Source organism: Pan paniscus, chromosome 7, assembly GCF_029289425.2.
Source record: "Pan paniscus chromosome 7, NHGRI_mPanPan1-v2.0_pri, whole genome shotgun sequence".
Classification (NCBI taxonomy): domain Eukaryota; kingdom Metazoa; phylum Chordata; class Mammalia; order Primates; family Hominidae; genus Pan; species Pan paniscus.
Window position 1 is genome coordinate 44,947,892 of NC_073256.2, and position 21,083 is coordinate 44,968,974.

General features: G+C 43.6%; 1 pseudogene; it reads right to left on the reverse strand.

Annotated features, from left to right (window-relative positions):
* Window positions 1–11,977: 11,977 nt before the first annotated feature.
* LOC100989516 (dnaJ homolog subfamily B member 6-like) lies at window positions 11,978–19,393 on the reverse strand (annotated as a pseudogene).
* Between the last annotated feature and the right edge of the window lie 1,690 nt (window positions 19,394–21,083).

A 21,083-nucleotide genomic window follows, 5' to 3' on the forward strand; every position in this document is an offset into this window, starting at 1 on the left:
GTGGCTCCACTTTCTCCATGTTTGAGGAGGAGGCGGTGGTCGATGCTGAAGGAAGACAGAGCTGTTTCCCATCAGTATCTCCTCTGGAAGGAGACGGGAACTAATGCTGAAATCCTCAAAGCCTTACAATGGCTCCTGCCTTCATTCCCCAGTGCAGCCAGAAGCACCAGGCAGGTGGACTGGGCTCTGCTGCTTCACAGCCTGGGCGACATGATGCTTTGAGCTTCAGCTGTCTCCTGTGTCAAGCCAAGGGGCTGCCCGAGGTGCTCTCTGTGGACCTTTTAATTCTACAGTTGCTGTTAGTAAATTATGGTTCAGGGTAAAAAGCAGGATTAGGAATGGGTGAATGATCGCTTGAGCCCAGGAATTTGAGACCAACCTGGGCAATATAGCAAGACTCCTTCTCTACTAAAAAATATTAACCAGGCATGGTAGCACACGCCTGTAGTTGCAGCTATTCAGAAGCTGGTAGAGGGAGAATTGCTTGAGCCCAGGAGGTCAAGTCTGCAGTGAGCTAGGATTGTGCCACTGCATTCCAGCCTGGGTGACAGAGCAACACCGTGTCTAAAAAAGGTGGGAGCCAGGTGCAGTGGCTCATGCTTGTAATCCCAGCACTTTGGGAGGCCAAGGCGGGAGGCTTGCTTGAGCTCAGGAGTTCAAGACCAGCCTGGGCAACATGGCAAAACCCCATCTTTACAAAAAATACAAAAAATTGGTTGGGCATGGTGGCACACAACTGTAGTCCTAGCTACTTGGGAGGCTGAGGTGGGAGGACTGCTCGAGCCCAGGAGGTTGAGGCTGCAGTGAGCCATGATTGTGCCACTGCACTCTAGCCTGGGCAACAGCGAGATCCTGTCTCAAAAAAAAAACAAAAAAAGAATGGGTGAATGAGGAATAGACACTATGGACATTTTATAAATATTACTTTAGGTTTGGTAGTGGATCAAAAATGTAAATGGACCAAGATAATGGAACAGAATGCAGAGAAAAATCTAAATTCTGGGTTTAGGTGAGCTGAGATTCCACATCTCAAAACTTAATCTTCAGGAAGCCAGTGGGCCCCATTCTTGATGTTTTTGCTTTTACGTATTTTAGCCCTTGAATTATTTCTTACACCACTGCTTCATGAGAGGTGTGAAGTTCAGAGTATTACCACATTTATAAACTAATTATAAAATGTAATGAAATCTTTAGAGGGGGAGGAAAGAGTTTGTAAAGATTACCACATCCTTTACTTCATCTGTTACTATTTCTGACCTAGTGGTAAAAATACAAACTTTAAGGTCATGAAATTAGGCAATTTATAAATTCAAATCAAGAGAAAATCAGTCTTGCCAAGAACTTATTTCTCCAGTGGGGACAACAGAGTCATCAGAAGTGAATGGACAATAGCAAGTCCTATAAATAACTGAAATAACAAAGGATTTTGAATAAGCGGTAATTGATGGTTAAGCTGCTGGTCAGTTCTTAGACTTTGAAATGCCAGTTTGAAGTTTGTCCCAGCGAAATGGACTTGGAAACTTGGTGTGAGAGAAGAGGGACTACAAATCCTACCAGAAATTATTTGGTTGCCACTCAGGAAAAGATACACCTCCTCTGGGTCTTACGTCATTCTTCAAAATGCTCTGCAAAAATAAGAGCTCAATCTCAGTGAATTTTACCCCTACTCCACTTACACAATGTCCTGTCCGCTACTCCCACTCCTAGTAGAAGTAAGGAAAAATCATGGACATACTTGGTAAGGAAAGAAACGCAGTTTTTAATAAAAGCTCCAAAAGTGATTGATGCGCAGCCAAGATGCAGTTCACTGGTCCTCGGGTGTATGAGAATGATGCCCACGACTGTAGTCAACTCTGATCTCTCCTGAATTCCAGACCCATGTGTCCAGCTACCTGTTAAGACATGGCCATTTGAATGTCCGTGGCCATTTCAAACTCTACGCGTCCAGAACTCCCCGCCTCTTGCTTCCTCTTTTCTTCCAGGTGCCCATTGTTTTATGGTGTCTGTGAATGGTGCAAGGGTGCCTTCAATTGCCCAAACCAGAAGCTTGCCAATTACTCTTTTCCTTTCCTTCTACATCTGGTCAGTCACCATGACCTGTTAATTCCACCTTCAAAACACCACTCAGTGTCACCGACCTTTCCTACCTTGCACTACCTAATTGAGGCCCCAGAGCCCTTGACTGCCTCCTTCCCAGGGCTTCCTTAGCTGAGTTCTGTGGCTCTGTACTTTTCTGTCAGCAGCCACAGTCATTGTCCTAAATTACAAATCTGATCATGGTGTCCCTTGAAATCCTTAAATGGTTCGCCATTGTCTTGGGGACCAAGTTCAAGTTCCCAAAGTGGCTGCCAGGCCTGCTGATCTCTAGCTTCATTGGACCGTGGCTGTCCCCGACTCCCACCCCACTGAAGTCAGCCTAACTTCATGCTCCTGTAACCTTGTTTTCCCTAAGTGCTGTTTTCCCTGCCAGGGATAGCCCTCCCTCCGGCTTCATTTTTCAGGACTCAGTTTGGCAGTCACTTCCTCTGAGAAAACTTCCTTGACATCTGCCACATGTCCCTCTCCTACCTGGACTAGAAGCCTCTCCTGTGATCTCCCAGAACACCCGGCACTTCCCCCATTGCAGCACCAGTCACCCTGAATGAGAATTGTCTTTGGCTCTTTTGTAGCTCGAGCTCCTCTAGGTAAGTGCTGTGTCTTCCCAACTGTATCCCAGAATTGGCCCCAGGCTTGTCGCATAATGCATGCTAAAAATACCTACTGAAAATTAACGGCTGCTCACAGCGGCTCACAACTGTAATCGCAGCACTTTGGGAGGCCGAGGTGGGAAGATTGCTTGAGGCCAGGAGTTTGAGCCCAGACTGGGCAACATGGTGAGACCCCCATCTCTACAAAAGCTAAAAAGCTAGTCTCAGTGGCGCATGCCTGTAGTCCCAGGTACAGGAGGCTGAGGCAGGAGGATCACAGCCTGCCTGGGAAGTCAAGGGTGCAGTGAGCTATGGATTTCAGAGCATTTTGGATTTCAGATTTTCAGATTTGGGATGCTAAAATGGTAAGTATAATGCAAATATTTGAAAATCCAATACATCATTGAAATCCAAAGCACTTCGGGTCCCAAGGGATATACCCAGCCTGTACTACAGGGCTGGCTGGCATGACATCAAACATGGAATGGTGATTAATTTTAGCCATATAGCATTGTCTACAGGCTGGGGTTGCCTTCATTGACCTGAAATGAGATGGCTGGACATTGGAAGGGTTAGACTAAAATTCAGCCTTCAGAGAAAGGTGTGGAGAGCCTGAGGCTTTTTTACCAGTGTTCCTGAAAAGTTACCTCTACTGCCTGCTGAGAAAAGCTGCATCTGTTGAGAACTTTGTGCTGAGCATCAAAAGTGGCTATTAGTTACTAGCAGTCCTAATAGTTCCTGATGTAGGAACCTGGGCTCAGTGTTGTTAAACAACTCACCTCTATCACAGCATTAATAAATTAGAGTCAGGATGCCAATTCAAAGCAAAAGCACTTTTCAGGAACCAGCCTTTCTTTTTAAATCAAGCACCTGAGGTTTCTTAATATTTCCAAAACAGTACCTTAGGATCAGTTTATATCATGAAAATCACAGCTTCTAACCAAATCATTAACTACTGCAATAATTAGTAGTCTTAAAAATACTGGGCCAGGTGTGGTGGCTCACACCTGTAATCCCAGCCCTTTGGGAGGCCGAGGCGGGTGGATCACTTGAGGTCAAAAGTTCAAGACTAGCCTGGCCAACATGGCAAAACCCCTTCTCTACTAAAAATATAAAAATAAGCCGGGCATGGTGGTGCATGCCTGTAATCCAAGCTACTCGGGAATCTGAGGTAGGAGAATCGCTTGAACCCAGGAGGCAGATGTTGTAGTGAGCTGAGATCACGCACTGGACTCCAGCCTGGGCAGCAGAGTAAGACTCCATCTCAAAAAAAAAAAAAAAAAAAATAGTTCTAGTGGCAGATTTGAGAAATAACAGAATCAAACACTAGACAGTGTTGTCAGTGTGGCATATTTTGTTCTATGTGTATTTGGTAATTCTAATAATCCTGGTGTGAAGTTAGATTTTGAGCTTTAAACTATCCATTTGGGCATCCTCTAGGTTCAGCATTATGAATAAATCTGTAAAAGAAAAATCCATATGCATTTCAGCCATTTCCGAAAGTTATTTTTAATATCATCTGTGCTTTTTGTAAGTGCTATAAATGTTCCTGCCAAAGAATCCATATTTTGGGGGCTGTAAGTCAGGGTGAGAATGTATTGCATGAAAAAACTGTCGGTATCACTGGTTTCTTAAACATTGCCGTGTTCGACATGTGAGTTAATAAACAAATCACTGTTTTGAGTGAGAAGGAAAAAAGGGCGGAAGGAAATATGGAAATGTTCAGGGAGCCCTTACTGTGGGGCAGACCTTGAATTTTGAGCTCTTACATTCTTTAATCCTCACCATGCCCATTTGCAGTAGCAGCTGTTTCAGTGTTACAGATGAGAAAATTAGTGTTCAGTAAAGGAAACATGTCTCTGCTCTGCATTCTTACAGAGCAGCTTTTGAATTCCTTTGGGTTTGTGTCTGTAGCGAGGTAGCCCTCCCCTCCAAGTGAACCAGCCTTCACATAACACAGTCCCTGGTTGCCAGGCCACCTTTTTGTTCTTTGATGGATGTGGTTTTCTTTTTTATTAGGAAAACAAATCACGTATTAATGCAGTGAACGCAATCTTAAAGGCATTTCCAACATCAACTAACAGTGTTTTCTTTGGTTTCACATTTGTGATTTTTGCCATTTAAATGGAAGATGGTTGTGAGTTTTAAAAATTCATGTAAGAATAAGGGATCTTCAGTCCACAAAAGCACCTAGGACCCCGTTGTTCCATGCATTATTTTAACCAGCAGATATTCATTGTGTACCTACTACATGCCAGGACTCCACTGTGGTTTATAGCCTGCTATTCTGTTATAGCCTGGCCCTGATGCACATAAAGGTCTATTAAAAACTGTATTACAAGCCGATGGAATAATCAAGGGCTGGAGAGCCACTCTACTTAAGGATAGAGACCCCCAGACACCAGGCGCTACATTTTCCACTTTCTCTCCCAGGACCTCACTCTGCAGCCACTGCTGCTGCCAGTACCAAAGCACTTCTCCCCAGGAGCGCACCCTTGGAGCACCCCCCTCCTCCTTCCGCCCAAAGGAAGGAAGTGAGTTTCCCTACCCTTTCCTCTTGTGTTACTGGTTCTTGAGCCCACATCTCTCTGGATGTGCCTGATTGGGGGCTTGCTGGTGTCCTGCCTGCAAGAGAGGCTGGAAAAGTGAGTGGAGCTGGGGATGGTCCTTTGCCCTCCTGCCCTCCACGCCCACCAGGACTCATAAAGTGGTTGATTCTTCCAGCCTAGAAAGAAGTTCAGATGCTGGGTTGCCAAAAGGAAAGATAAATGTCATCTGTGACTGGATCAAACATGGACATGGAACTTTCTGTCTAGCAGAAAGAGTAAACAGATAAATAATTGCATACATTATTAGGGTAAGTGTTAAGGAGAGACAGAATTATGAGAACCTATAAAATGGGGACTTAGCTGAAGCGGCCTTTAAACCAAGCCCTGAAAGCTGAGAAGCTGTGAGCTGCCAGGGGAAAGGGTGGAGAAGAACTTCCCGAGAATAGGGAACAGCAAATGCTCTCAAAGTCAAAAAGAACAGGAGCGTCGCTGAAAGACAGCCAGTGATGACACCGAGAGCTGGGAGAACTTGGAGAGACAGCATATGGATTAGGAAGGGCCTTGGAGGCCACATCGACAATTATAGACTTTATTCAAAGGGTTTTGGGAAGTCACTAGAGAGTTTTAAATAGGGGAACAACAGGCTTAGGTTTTTAGGTTTGCATTATTAAAAGACCACTCTTTTTTTTTTCTTTTTTCTTTGAGACACGGTCTTGCTCTGTCACCCAGGCTGGAGTGCAGTGGCGTGATCTCGTTTCACTGCAACCTCCGCCTCCGGGGTTCAAGCGATTCTCCTGCCTCAGCCTCCCGAGTAGCTGGGATTACAGGCACCCACCACCATGCAGGCTAATTTTTGGTAGAGACAGGGTTTCGCCATGTTGGCCAGGCTGATCGCAAACTCCTGACCTCAGGTGGTCTGCATGCCTCGCTCAGCCTCCCAAAGTGCTGGGATTACAGGCGTGAGCCACTACACCTGGCCACTCTTTTAAACTTAGAGAATGAAATTGAGACAGACAAGCATAGGTATGAGATGACCAGTTAGGAGGAAGTTATTACAGTGGCTTAAAACTAAATTTGTGGTGGAGATGGGGGAAAAAAAGATGGATTTGAGAAATATCCAGGAAGTACAATCGGTAAGATGGGATGAATGACGGGATATGTCACCCCAGAGTGTCAAAAGACACACCTAGCTTGCTTCGGAATTACAGTTGCATTTCTTGAGGGACAGCGTCTGGTGGTCCAGAAGGAGGGTGGGAGCGGTGTGTCAGGCAGCCATGCAGAAGCATTGACTGCGCTATTGGATACAAGAGTCGGGAACTCAGAATAGAGACCTGGCTGAGAGAGACTTTGGACTTAATTAGCAACCAGTGGTAGGTGAAGCCACAAAATGGATAACATGACCTGGGGCTGGGGGAGGGGGTGGAGAGAAAAAGGAAGGTCTAGGAAGAGCCCAGAGAATTCCAACACGGAAAGATTTGCAGAGGAGAAGCTAAAAGGAAGTTGAAAAGGCCAGACAGCAAGAGGAAAACCAGGCCCTGAGAAGAGCATTTTTCAAGAGCTGTGAAGCCACATGTTTCAAGATCAATGGAAAGGAGGGACTGTCTGGCATTTATTGGTTTCATCAACATGGAAATCATTCATCTTAACAGCTGCCCTTTTGGAAGCTTGCTGGAGATGGGAGTTAGACTAGGGTGCTCTGAGAGTGTGAAGAGGTAAAACAACGGGAAAACAGCAGCCCTGTCTACAAAATGTGGCCCTGAAAGGGAGTGAAGAGAGATGATGATAAGCAGAGGAAATAGGGGCTTGAGGAAGGATTTTTTTTTAAGGTGAGACAGATTCGAGCATATTTAAATACTAGCGGGAAGGCTCTGTATTGGGATTCTCTCGAGAAACAGAGCCAATAGGATGTGTGTAAATAAAGAAATTTATTACAAGGGCTTGACTCACTGGTTATGAAGGTTGGCAAGCCCAAAATCTGCAGGGTAGGACAGCAGGCTGGAGACCCAGGGAAGAGTCCATGGTGCAGTTCCAGCCCGAAGGCCAGCTGCTGCAGATTCCGTCTTGCTCCTCAGGCTTTTATTCCAGTGAGGCCTTCAACTCAATGGATGAGGCCCACTCCATCCATACTATGGAGGGCAAGGGACTTTACCCAAAGTCCACCAATTTAAATGTTAATCACAATCGCATCCAAAAACACCCTCGCGAAAGTGACCGAATATTGGCACCATGGCCCAGCCAAGTTGACCTATAAATTCATCATCACCGAGAGATGTGGAGGATACAGGAGAGGGCGGAGGGGGCAAGGTTTTGTTTCGTTTTTAACACAGAGAAGCACCAATATTCCAGAAGCTCCCTCCATACCCTTCGGCTCCAAGGCCCTGATGGCTCCATAAGGAACAACGAACGTGACCTGTTTCAATGCCATTCAAACCAACAAAGATGGCTTGTAACACGATTTTTAAAGCCATATTTGCGACCACATTTAACACCTGCAATTACGACCACGCCTGGTATGTGAGTTTGAGAACATATTGCCAAGGAGGGCTAAACTGTTCTTTATAGTCAAGGGAGAGGAATTTGAGGCTGAGTGTCAGATCAGCTTCCTAGGGGACTGGGAAGGAGACAGGGAGAGGAAGGAGGCAACAGATACTCTCTTTCTGAAAAGGCTCTGAAATGTAAATCTGTCCTCCTCTTTCTTCCAAACAAAAAATCCCATCGCAGAGACAGGGTGGATTATTTGGGGGGGCCCTCAGAGAAACTTGAATTTCACAACCGGGTCAGAATTGTAACTTGGAGATAGCACATGGGAAAACTATTATTTTTCTCCATTATTTATTTATTTATTGTGTGTGTAGAGGGGGGTGGGGGGTAGAGACAGGGTGTCACCATGTTTGCCAGGCTGATCTCAAACTTCTGAGCATAGGCAATCCTCCTGCCTTGGCGTCCCAAAGTGCTAGGATTACAGGCAGTCACTTTTTAAAATTTAATGTACATAAGGAAAAACTTACTGTTCTTAGCGGACCGTTCTGCAGATTTTGACAGGTAGGTACAATTGCATAATCACCACCACAACCAAGATACAGAACATTTCCATGCCCCCAAAATTCTCACATCTTCATTTTATTTTTATTTTTTAATTGGTAAATAATAATGTTACATATTCATGGGGTACATGGTGATATTTTGAAACATTTAATGTATGGTGATCCTATCAGGGTAATTAGCATATGGACCATCTCAAACATCTGTCATTTGTTTGTGTTGGGAACATTTGATATCCTCTTTCTAGCTACTTGAAACTATATATTATTGTTAAGTATAGTCATCCCACAGTGCTATAGAACACTAGAACTTATTCTTTCATCTAGCTGTAATTCTGCATCCTATCCCCCTTCCTCTACCCTTCCCATCCTCTAATTATCCTCTGTTCTACTTTCCTCACATCCTCATTTTAAAAAACAAAATACTGAAATTGGAGAACTGAAAACAACTTCGATGGTTGTTTTATATACTTAATGGTAGTTTTGGATGCTCACAGCAACAGTCATCTGACAAACTTGTTTAAAAAGGGGGTGGGGCAGACAAAGAAACAACATATATTTACTAATTATACCTGCACTGTGGCATCATAATTGCACAAATTGCATAAATGCTAGATGTATGCAGTTGTAAATATGCCTTCAAAATTCATTTTACTGGCTGGGCATGGTGACTCATGTCTGTAATCCCAACACTTTAGGAGGCCAAGGCAGGAGGACTGCTTGAGGCCAGGAGTTAAAGACCAGCCTGGGCAACATAGCAAGACTCTGTCTCTACAAGAAAAAAAAAAAAAAGCCAGGTATGGTGGGGCACACCTGTAGTCCTAGCTACTCTGGAGGCTAAGATGGGAGGATCACCTGAGCCCAGGAGTTGCAAGCTGCAGTGAGCTGTGATCGCACCACTGCACTCCAGCCTGAGTGAAAGGGCAAGACCCTGTCTCTTAAAAAAAAAAAAAAAAAAAAATTTACAGGCAATATTTATTGGTTGAAACAGTGGTGTAAGAAACTCTCTTCAGCCATAGTCACACTTGGAACAGGATAAACATCTTCATAGAACAGAAGCAACAGGAACGTAGAACCATGGATCAAGGCGAACGCAATGGCAACAACCTTCTGCGCTCCTATTAGGAAACCAGTGGTGCAGCTGGAAAATCAGGGCTCTCGGTGCCCACATGAGGTGGGCGTGGAGTCAGAGAGTGTTGATTCAGCCCTGCCACCTGCCTGGAGCCTCCAGGCCTGGGCGAACATGTGGACCACACACGTTGTGTCTGGCTTCTTCCACTGACATCGTGTTTGTGAGGTTCACCCACACTGCAACATGCTGTCAGTTCCAACATGCTATCAGTTCTTCATTCCTTTTTATGGCAGTAGAATGTTCCAGCGTATGGATATACACTCCCTAGACTTTTTACAATGAAATATTTTAGACATAAAAAGATCCACAAAATAATAGAATGAATAATGTGAGGAGTCCACAGCTTAGGGAGTGAAGCCTATTTGTCAATTACTCTATGCTTGTGGGAAACACAGCCTTGCTGTCATGTTAATAGAATTTCAGGAGGAAGCAAAAGTAGATGGGTGGGTTTGAGCTGCCCTCTTCACTCAGAAGTCCTTGTTTGACCTTGTCGTACTGTACGGATGTAGAACTTTGACAAAAATAACACTAAGTAAAAATAAAATAAGGTCAAATTTAGAAGTAATCAGGAAGGTTCCAATGGAAGTGAGCATGAGTTATTACTTGGTGTAAATCAAAATGGCAAAATTAATTAATTAATTAATTTAGAAATGGTTTTGCTCTGTCACTCAGGCTAGAGTGCAATGACACGATCTTGGCTCACTGCAACCTCTGCCTCCTGGGGCTCAAGCAGTCCTTCCTCCTCAGCCTCCTGAGTAGCTGGGACTACAAGCACGTGCCACCATGCCCAGCTAAGTTTTGTACACATGGGGAGACTACAGGTGCACACTACCACGCCCAGCTAATTTCTGTATTTTTTGTGGAGATGAAGTTTCACCATGCTGCCCAGGCTGGTGTCAAACTCCTGGGCTCAAGTGATCCATCTACTTCGGCCTTCCAAAGTGCTGAGATTTACAAGCATGAATCACTGCGCCCGACCAAAAATGTTTTAAAAACCCTGTCTCTACAGGTGGGGGTGAGAAGAAAGGAGGACTCCTATAAGTGCTGGTGGAAATGGGGATCAGAAGGGTCTTTTTGGAGACAGTTGGCAGCATTTATGAACAGTCGACAATATACCCTTTGGTCTTCGAATCTGACTCTTAGGAATCTATCCCATGGGAAAAAAACATACCACACATACCAAGTTTGTAATGATATGAGTGAAAGGATGTTTATCAGTGCTGCCTGTAAAGGCCTCAAATGGAAATGAGTGAAGCCTATCAGTGGGCGACGGCCGGATAAGCTCTGGTTCCTCCATATCAATGAATAGTGAACAGCCATTTAAAAGAATATGTGAGTCACATTAGATATCTTGCTGTGAATTTCATTTTTAAAAAGCATGATGCAAGAAAGTCTGTAAAATATTATTCAATTTATATTAAATAGGGTCTACCCTCATTTATACTTTAATATATGTATATGCACATAGTTGTGTATGGCATTGTATGACTGTGGAGATAAATGACTAATGGGAAGTGTGGGGATGGGGCCCTCATACGGTGGTGGTGGTGATGGGGAGGGTAGTTGAGGTGCCCAAAACAGCATGTATGACGTGTTCCTGTTTAGGTCAACTGACATACATGGGTGTGTCTATTTAAAAAGAAAAGAATTTTGTCAGGGTCGGGTGTTCTGGCTCACGCCTATAGTCCCAGTGCTATGGGAGGTGGAGGCAGGCAGATCACTTGAGCCAAGAGTTGGAGACCAGCCTGGGCAACATGATGAAACCCCATCTCTACAAAAAATACAGAAATTAGCTGGGCGTGGCAGTCAGTGTGCACCTGTAGTCTCCCCGGGTCCAATCACTCCTCCCTTCCCACCAAAGGACCAGCATCTGCCACCTCATGGACAATCCGCTCTAATTGCAAGGTTGGGCTTTCGCCTTTAAAACGCAGTGTTTCTCAGTGGCTTCTGGGACAACTCACTTGCCTATCAAATGAGGCTCTTATCCTGAAATACACTCCACACACACACACATATACACACGTGCGCGCACAGACACAGAGCATCAAGGAGAACCAGAACTTTAGAAAAAGCAGAGTTCTGAACACTCATCTCCTCTCCCTCTTGAGACCCTGCCAAAATTACGGTAAAGGAACTTAAAAAGAGAATAAACTGATCCTTATAAAGACAATGGGAGAGGAGCAGCAGCAGATTTCAGCACATCATGGAAGAAGAATGCCAAGAGGAGTATGATCTCACCGTCTCCTCACATTGCAGTGAGGGCTGGAGCCCAGCAGCTGCTGGGCTCACTTTCTCCTGATGGGCTCTGCTTAAAACAAGGCTGCTTTGGGCCAGGCTTGGTGGCTCATGCCTGTAATCCTAGCACTTTGGGAGGCCGAGGCAGGCGGATTGCCTGAGTTGAGGAGTTCAAGACCAGCCTGGGCAACACAGTGAAACCCCGTCTCTACTAAAATAAAAAAAAGTAGCAGAGTGTGGTGGCGCGCGCCTGTAGTCCCAGCTACGCGGGAGGCCGAGGCAGGAGAATTGCTGGAACCCGGGAGGCAGAGGTTGCAGTGAGCCGAGATCGCGCCACTGCACTCCACCCTGGGTGACAAAGCGAGACTCCATCTCCAAAAAAAAATTTTAAAAAAACAAACAAAATGAGGCTGCTCTGATGTCAATTCTTGCTGTGATCCTCAAGTCCCCCAGAAGAATTCTCCCTGTATCTTCCTGTGCCTGGCAGGAGTTCCGTTTGACTCTGGCTCAGCATCATGGCCAAAGGCAGGCAGAGGCAAAGGGAGGGGTGAAGGCAGGGTGAGGCTCTTCACAGAGAGAGAGACACACACAGATGGGACAAATGATCCCTTCAAAGCTTAATGTCTCAGGCAAACTGACCTAGCTACTGCATAAAGTCAGTTTTTTGAACTAGGATCTAACTCATCAGGATTTAAATTTATTTTACTCTAATATGTGGTTTTATTGAAATTAATTATATTTGCAAACACAAATTTATAAATCTTTTCTCATGAAAGTCAAATTCTGAGTGTCTCAAATTAATGCACTGATTAGTCTCTCTGTGACTGTAGAAGTGTTTTGTTTTGTTTGTGTTTTTAAAATTGTGGTAAAACAAGCATAACATGCAATTTACCATCTTAACCATTTTTCGTGTACAGATCACTAGTGTTAACTATAAGCACACTGTTGTAAAATAGGTCTCTAGCACTTTTTCATCTTGCAAAACTGCACTTATTGAATGGCAAATCCCTGTTCCCCTTCCCCAGCCTCTATTCTACGACCACTCTTGTACTTTGTTTGACTATTTTAACATCTCATGTAAGTGGAGTCATACAGAGTTTTTGTTTTTTTGTGGCTGACTTCTTTTACTTTGCATCATGTCTTCGAAGTTTATCCATGTTCTAGCATAGGACAAGATTTCCGTCTTTTTTTGAAGACTGAATAACATTCCATTGTATGGATAGACCACATTTTATTCATTCGAACACTACTGGGCATTTGGGTAGCTTCCACCTCTTGGCTATTGTGAATAATGCTGCTATGAACATGGTGTGCAAATATCTCTGAGATCCTGCTTTAAATTTTTTTTGGATATATACTCAGAAGTAGGATGATTACAGAATCATTACAATAATTCTGTTTAATTTTTTGAGGAACCTCCAAACTGTTTTCCATAGCGGCTGCTATTTTACATTCCCACCAATAGGGCACAAGGGTTCAATTTCTCCATGTCTTTACCAACAACTGTCATTTTGTTTTCGTTTATAGGGCCCATCCTAATGGGTGTGAGATGATCAAGATTTAAATTTGTAATCTTGACCTTGACATGATTTATACCTAGTAAGATAAACATCATAGTTAAAAGCCACGTGTGTGTGTGTGTGCACGCATAAGAAGAAGGAGGGAGAGAGGAGAAACGAGGGAGACTGTGCAGGTATAAAGTGCATATTTTTGCTAATTAGTCCTGAGACTATAGCTGGAATTCTTTGGGAATGAAGGATTCAGTGTGACATAGTGGCAGACACCCAGGGAGTGGAGACAGAAGTTTTTTACTTTGCCATTGACTTGGGTTACTCTGGGGAAGCATGTAAATTCTCTGAGTCTCAGTCTCTTCCTAGTGCGGATTAAAAGAAATATACACGTAAAAGAAGGGGGCCTGGCATGTATCAAACACTTAATTTTAAAATGTCAGCTGGAATAAATAAAGTAAGACAACAAGAGGGGCGGGGCTAGGTCATTGCCAAGTTCAGCAGGTAGCTGAGTTCTTTACTTTGCAGATGTTGCTGAATGGTTTTCTTTATTCTAAAATACAGATAAAGTTCACTTTGCACAGCAGATGAGTTGAAGAGATACTGTGCCTCTGGGGAATGTTTTGTAATAAAGCAAATAAAACCGTAATGTTTTCTGGGAACTCTACATAAAGGAACCCATGGTGAAGTTAAATGTGATTTTGTAATACAAATAATTTATCTGATTGCTAACTACATGTTTCAATAGTTAGCTCCTTTCTTTCTGTCTCTTTCTCTTCCACCCTTTCTCCATCTTTTTCTTTCCCATCCCCTTTCAAAAAGGACTTCATATTGCCATATCAAAGATAAGATTAAAAGAACAGCAACCCCATTACTGGGTCTATACCCAAAGGAAAATAAATCATTCTACCAAAAAGACACATGCACTTCTATGTTCATCACTGAGCTATTCACAATAGCAAAGACATGGAATCAACCCAGGTACCCATCAATGGTAGACTGGATAAAGGGAATGTGGCACATATACACCATGGAATACTACGCAGCCATAAAAAAGAATGAAATCATGTCCTTTGCAGCAACATGAATGGCACTCAAGGTCATAATCCTAAGCAAATCAGTGTAGGAACAGAAAACCACATGCTGCATGGTCTCACTTATAAGTGAGAGCTAAACATTGAGCACACATGGACATAAATATGGGAACAACAGACATTGTGAACTACTAAAGGATGAGGGCAGTTGGGTTAAAAAACTACCTATCAGGGGCCGGGCGCGGTGGCTCACGCCTGTAATCTCAGCACTTTGGGAGGCCGAGGCGGGCGGATCACGAGGTCAGCAGATCGAGACTATCCTGGTCAGCACGGTAAAACCCTGTCTCTACTAAAAATACAAAAAACAAATTAGCCAGGCGCGGTGGCAGGCGCCTGTAGTCCCAGCTACTTGTGAGGCTGAGGCAGGAGAATGGCGTGAACCCAGGAGGCAGAGCTTGCAGTGAGCCGAGATCACGCCACTGCACTCCATCCTGGGCGACAGAGTGAGATTCCGTCTCAAAAAACAAACAAAAAAAACTACCTATCAGGTACTATGCTCACTCCCTGGGTGATGAGATTCGTACTCCAAACCTCAGCATTATGCAATATTCCCATGTAACAAATCTGCACATGTACCTTCTGTATCTAAAATAAAAGTTGAATTTTTTTTTAAAAAAATTAAAAGATAAATTGGAAGGAAAGGCAAAAAAGTATAGAAGAAAAATGTAAAGTTTGAGCAAATATGAATTCCCCAAACACAAATGTTATGACGAGAGCTTTTGTTAAAGGAAGGGTTAAACAAAACTTTGATCTGAGCATCCTGGTGTCCAGTGCAAAGAGGCAAACATAATTCAATCCATCAAAGTCCAAAAAACTGAAAGAAAACACACACACACACACACACACACACACACACACAGCCCAAAAAACTGAAAGCAAGCTGACTGCATAGTTTTGATCAGTGATGCCTGAAAAAATTTTTTTTCCTTAGAGGTGTTAAAAAAAAAAGGGCACGTTCTCAACAATATCCCTAAAATAAATATAACACTGAATTTTAAAAAAATCAGTGAAGTCGGCAAACCACAGCCTGGCTACTGCAGAAAATAGAATCTTTTGCCTAAGTTATTGTTGATCCCATCTTGTCCTTGTGAGTTCAAGATCTTGTGTGATTCTCAGAATTGACTCATAAAAAAAAAAAACAAAGAAAAAGGGGACCTTATTGAACATTAGGAGCCTCATGCTTAACCTCAGAAATCCTATGGAAAATACTTGATTATTTAAATTTGATTACTACCTGTAATACCAGCACTTTGGGAGGCAGAGGCAGGAGGATGGCCTGAGGCCAGGAGTTCAAGACCAGCCTGGACAACATAGCTAGACTCCAACTCTATTTTAAAAAAATAAGTAAATAAAAAATAACAATAAATTTGATTACCAAAAAAAATTAAACTTATGTATGAGAAATACCATAAACAAAGTCAAAAGATAAATGATAAATTGGGAAAAGGTTTGCCAACACCTACGGTAAAGAGAAAAATTGTGTCTTCTGAGAAGGCACCCTCCCCCTGCCCTAATTTGCAGGTAAGGGTTGACAGTGTGGGGAAGACCCTCTACAGAAGACACTCTGCTGTAATTTTTGGATCTTATAAAATGTCTGTGAAAGCCTTTCTCCCAGAATCAGCCTTATCTAGAGACATGGCTCAACTTCCAAGCTGCCGGGACACCCTGGAGCTTGTAACATGTCCATGTTTGGGCAGGCCTATGGCCTCTACCTTAGTTCCTGATGCTTTAGTAGCAAACTGATGCAATAATAGTTGGTCATGGCTATGAGGTTGGGGCGGGGTGGACCGGTCCTGGGCACCCCACTTGGGCAATCTCTCCCTAACATAGGTTTTGGCTTCCCGTTTTGACTTGTATATAATACCATTATATGCTTATTGCCTGCTGGGTCTTCCCAGGGATCTCTCATAGGACTTCAGTCTCACCATGTCTAGCATAAGACATGCCAGTCTCTTCTCCTGAAGCCCCTCCTCCTGTTCCTTATCTCCCCTGGAAAGTCGCCACCACTCACCTGCTCAAGCCCCAAGCTGGGCGGGACCTATACTTCCTTCTCTTTCGCTTCCCTGCAGGTCTGTTGTGTCACCGGTCTGTTGACTCTGACTCCATTATTTTTCCAGCATCCTTCTACTTTCCTGTCTTCCTGCTGCTCCTCCCTTGGTTTGGTCACTATACTGTTTCTGAAATGCAAATCTGATCAGACCCCCCTTTTTTTTTTTTTTTTTTTTTGAGGCTGAGTTTCGCTCTTGTCACCCAGTCTGGAGTGCAGTGGCGTGATCTCGGCTCACTGCAACCTCTGCCCCATGGGTTCAAGCAATTCTCCTGTCTCAACCTCCCAAGTAGGTGGGATTACAGGTGCCTGCCACCATGCCCAGCTAATTTTTGTATTTTTAAGTAAGAGACGGGGTTTCACCATGTTGGCCAGGCTGGTCTCGACCTCCTGACCTCAGGTGATTCACCACCTCGGCCTCCCAAAGTGCTGGGATTACAGGCATGAGCCACCGTGCCCAGCCGATCATATCACTTTTTGCTTAAATCCTTTCAGTGGCTTACTGATACTATTAGTGTAAAGGCCAAACTCCTGCTCTTGTCTAGTGGGGCAGAAGACAAATATATAAGCAGATATTTTGATACATTCTATAATAAAGGTCATTTTAGATAAGTACAATCAAGAAAATAAAAGTGCGATGCACTAGATGTGAGTGTAGATGTTAGTATAGTTGGAGTTTGGGGAGGAAGATGACATTCATGCTGACCCTGGTCTATGAGAGAAAGCACAGCTGGGCAGCTCCCCTCCTTCCTCTCCCACCTTTATTTTTGGTATAAATTGATGGTGTTTATGTGCAGTTTTGTTACATGCATAGATTGCATAGTGGTCAAATCAGAACTTTTGGGGTATCCATCACTTGAATAACATACGTTGTACCCACCAACTAATTTCTCATCATCTACCCTTCCCCCCGCACCCTCTCAGTCTCCGTGGTCTATCATTCCACTCTTAATTTGCATGTGTGGACATTTTTTAGAACCTACTTAAGAGTGAGAACATGTGATATTTGACTTTCTGTGCCTGGCTTGTTTCACTTAAGATAATGACCTGTAGTTCCATCTATGTTGCTGCAAAAGATGTGATTTCATTATTTTTTAATGGCTGAATAATATTCCATGGTGTATATGTATCACATTTTCTTTATCCATTCATCATCGATGGACACTTAGGTTGATTCCATATCTTTGCTATTGTGAATAGTGCTGTGATAAACATACAAGTGCAGGTATTTTTTTTTTTTTTTTTGAGACATAGTCTTGCTCTGTCACCTAGGCTGGAGTTACAGTGGCATGATCTTGGCTCACTGCAACCTCTGCTTCCCGGGTTCAAGTGATTCTCCTGCCTCAGCCTCCTAAGTAGCTGGGACTACAGGCACATGCCACCACGCCTGGCTAACTTTTGTATTTTTAGTAGAGACGGGCTTTCACCATATTTGCCAGGCTGGTCTTAAACTCCTGACCTCAAGTAATCTGCCCGCCTTGGCCTCCCAAAGTGCTGGGATTACAGGCGTGAGCCACTGCGCCTGGCCATTTTTAATTTATATTAAACCAGAAATGTATTACCATTAATGCATTAATATCTTTCACTACTAAATACTGAAAAAAAATTGAAATTATTTCTGTAGAAGATTTGTCCTGGCAATGTTAACTTCACAACAGACCGACACTACGTGGCTCACATTTCAGACACAATGGAAAAGCAGATCCATGCTGGTGTTAGTGTGCAATCTTCTCCTACACTAAAGTCAGGGTCACCTTGGAGTACATTTAATAAAAAAGCAAAGAGCATACAGAGATTTACAATAATTTTAAAGACAAAAAAATGGTCCTTTTATGTTGTCCCAACAATAAACTCAAAAGTCTACGACAAATAGAGGTTCTGATGAGTTGTTTATAAATTCTTTAGATCAGGTATAATTATACTGAAAGTGGAGTTCATTTGAAGTCTTCAAAAAAAAAAGTTCCTGTTAATCCTCAAATGATGCTTGCTACAGTTTAACATTTCTGTTAAGAGCGTGCATTGAATTACTTGTTACCCAAGCGCAGCAGCTGTTCCTTACCACTTACTGTTAAGGGCTTTAACTGGCCGTTTTCTTCAACTTCTACCCTTTCTTGACCATTCTCGACAATTCTCTTTGCAGTCTCTCGAAGTCAAATTTAAGTGCAAATATATTACATAAAAGAGGTAATGCTATGAAATATTATCTATTAATAGCTAGACATAAATTTGTTTCCAAAATGAGACCTAGGGATTCTGGAGCTGGGAGAAAGAGCCAGAGGCCTGGTAAGCATGGGTCCTGCCGTAGGACCTGTGTGAGAATCCCTGTTCATTGGGAGGGGGCAGTAGCGGGAGTTGTGAGGGATAAAGGGGAAGTGAAAAAGAAAGGAGAGTGTATTCGTTCATTTTCATACTGCTATGAAGAAATGCTTGAGACTGTGTAATTTATAAAGGAAAGAGGTTTAATTGACTCACAGTTCCGCATGGCTGGGGAGGCCTTAGGAAACGTAGTGATTTTTCTGTCATTAACCATTTTAGTAGAAGTTGATATCGATTTGAAGTTGCTCATCCCACTACCACCAAATGATGTAGAAGAGAATGAAGTGAGGTCTCCCTGACCTAGTGACCCAAATGAAGTAAATCCTGTATCAAAAGAAGAAAATTCATTTCCGAAAGATGGAAATACACTGAATGTGGAGAAAAACGACCCCATCCCTCGGCGTCTGCTTCTTCAGGGACCCCTTCAATTCCCAAAAAAGTCGTCAAAAGAAGTCAAATGAAAATGGGTCCCTTTCACCAAAAAATTCCCTGAAGACATCATCTGGGTTATGGAATGTGAAGCCAAAATCAAATGGACCATCAAAATGACTTCCACCTCCCCCTCCACCAGTTCATCCTTCTTTGCCACATTTGTCATAGATGTCCCGTTTCTTAGCATCTGACAGCCCTTCATAACACCTCTGCTACTTGTTTGAGTTTTCTGTCTGCTTCTTCTTTATTGATCTGGGTGCCACTTCAGGGCCAGTTTCTGATACGCCTTTTTAACATCCTCCGGTGAGGCATGTCTCTGCACACCGAGAACTTCCTAGTCATCCACCGTGTTTTAAGAGATTGTTGGAATTGGTCCGAGGACAGAGGCGGCTGGTGGCAGGATGCAGGCGGCTGGTGGTGGGATGCAGGGGTGGCGGCCCGGATCTCTTCCCGGCTCCAGGCACTGCTGTGCTGGTGGCGGCAGCGGCTCCTCGTGTTTTCCTTTGCCTCATTTCTGAAATTTTAATTTTGAAAAAAATGAGATGGGGTCTTCCTATATTGTCCAGCCTGGTCTCAGACTCCTGGCCTCAAGCGGTCTTCCCAGCTTGGCATCCCAATCATGCCAGGATTATAGGCATGGGCCACCAAGCCCAGCCAGAAATGCCACTGATTTTTGTATATTGATTTTGCATCCTGCAACTATATTAAATTCATTTATCAAATCTAAGATTTTTGGTGGAGTCTTTAGATTTGTCTAGGCATAAGATCATGTCATCTGCAAACAGGGACAATTTGACTTTCTGTTTTTCAATTTAGATGCCTTTGATCTATTTCTCTTGCCTGATTGCCCTGGCTAGGACTTCCAGTACTACATTGAATAGGACTCTCCTACCTCTTTGAAGGCACTGTACTTTGTGGCTTCCAGACGTAATCAGACTCTTCTTTCTGCCTCATTTGTTCCTCTCTCTCTCTTCACTTGACTAAGAATTACCTTCAGGTCACTTCTTTAAGGGAGACTGCCCATCCCATGGAACTCTGTACTTTGTGCTTCATGCCAAGTTGTTTTGCAGAAGGTGTGTTCCACGTCTGCACTCCTACAGGCAACTATTGTCCATTCTTTTAAATCTCAGCCATTTTGTTAGGCAAGTGATAGTATCTCATTGTTGCCTTAATATGTATTTTCTTTGAGTCTAATGAGATTGGACATATTTTTATGTTTTCTGTCCATTTGAGTTTTTCTTTTGCGGCTTTCCAACTTCCCTCTTTCATTTATGTTTCTGTTGGTGTGATCATAGCATTACCATTCACCTAACAGCATGGTTGCTGCATGCCCAGGATTAACATATGTGAGGTGGTTATTAGGGGCTGGATCGCGCCCTCCCCAAATTCACCATTGTTGAAGCTCTGGGATTATATTTGGAGACAGGTCCTTTAAAGAGGTGATTAAGTTAGAAGGAAGTGGTTACCCTGGTCCTTAATCCAATCTGACTGATGTCCTTACGAGAAGAGATTAGGACGCTCAGAAAGAGACACCACAGATGCACATGAACTGAGGCCATGAGAGGACACGGCCAGAAAGCTGCATCTCTGCAAGCCAAGGGGAGAGGCCGCAGAAGAAAGCAAATCCACTGATACCTTGCTCTTGGACTTCTTTTATTTATTTATTTAGAGATGGAGTCTCCCTCTGTTGCCCAGGCTGGAGTGAAGTGGCGTGGTCTCAGCTCACTGCAGTCTCCGCCTCCTGGGTTCAAGTGATTTTTCTGCCTCAGCCTGGCAAGTAGCTGGGATTACACGTGCCCACCATCATGCCCTGGTAATTTTTTTTTTTTTTTTTGAGACAGAATCTCGCTCTGTGGCCCAGGCTGGAGTGCAGTGGTGTGATCTCAGCTCACTGCAACCTCTGTCTCCTGGGTTCAAGCAATTCTCCTGCCTCAGCCTCCTGAGTAGCTGGGACTACAGGCATGCACCACCATTTTTTTTTTTTTTGAGACGGAGTCTCACTCTGTCACCCAGGCTGGAGTGCAGTGGTGCAATCTCGTCTC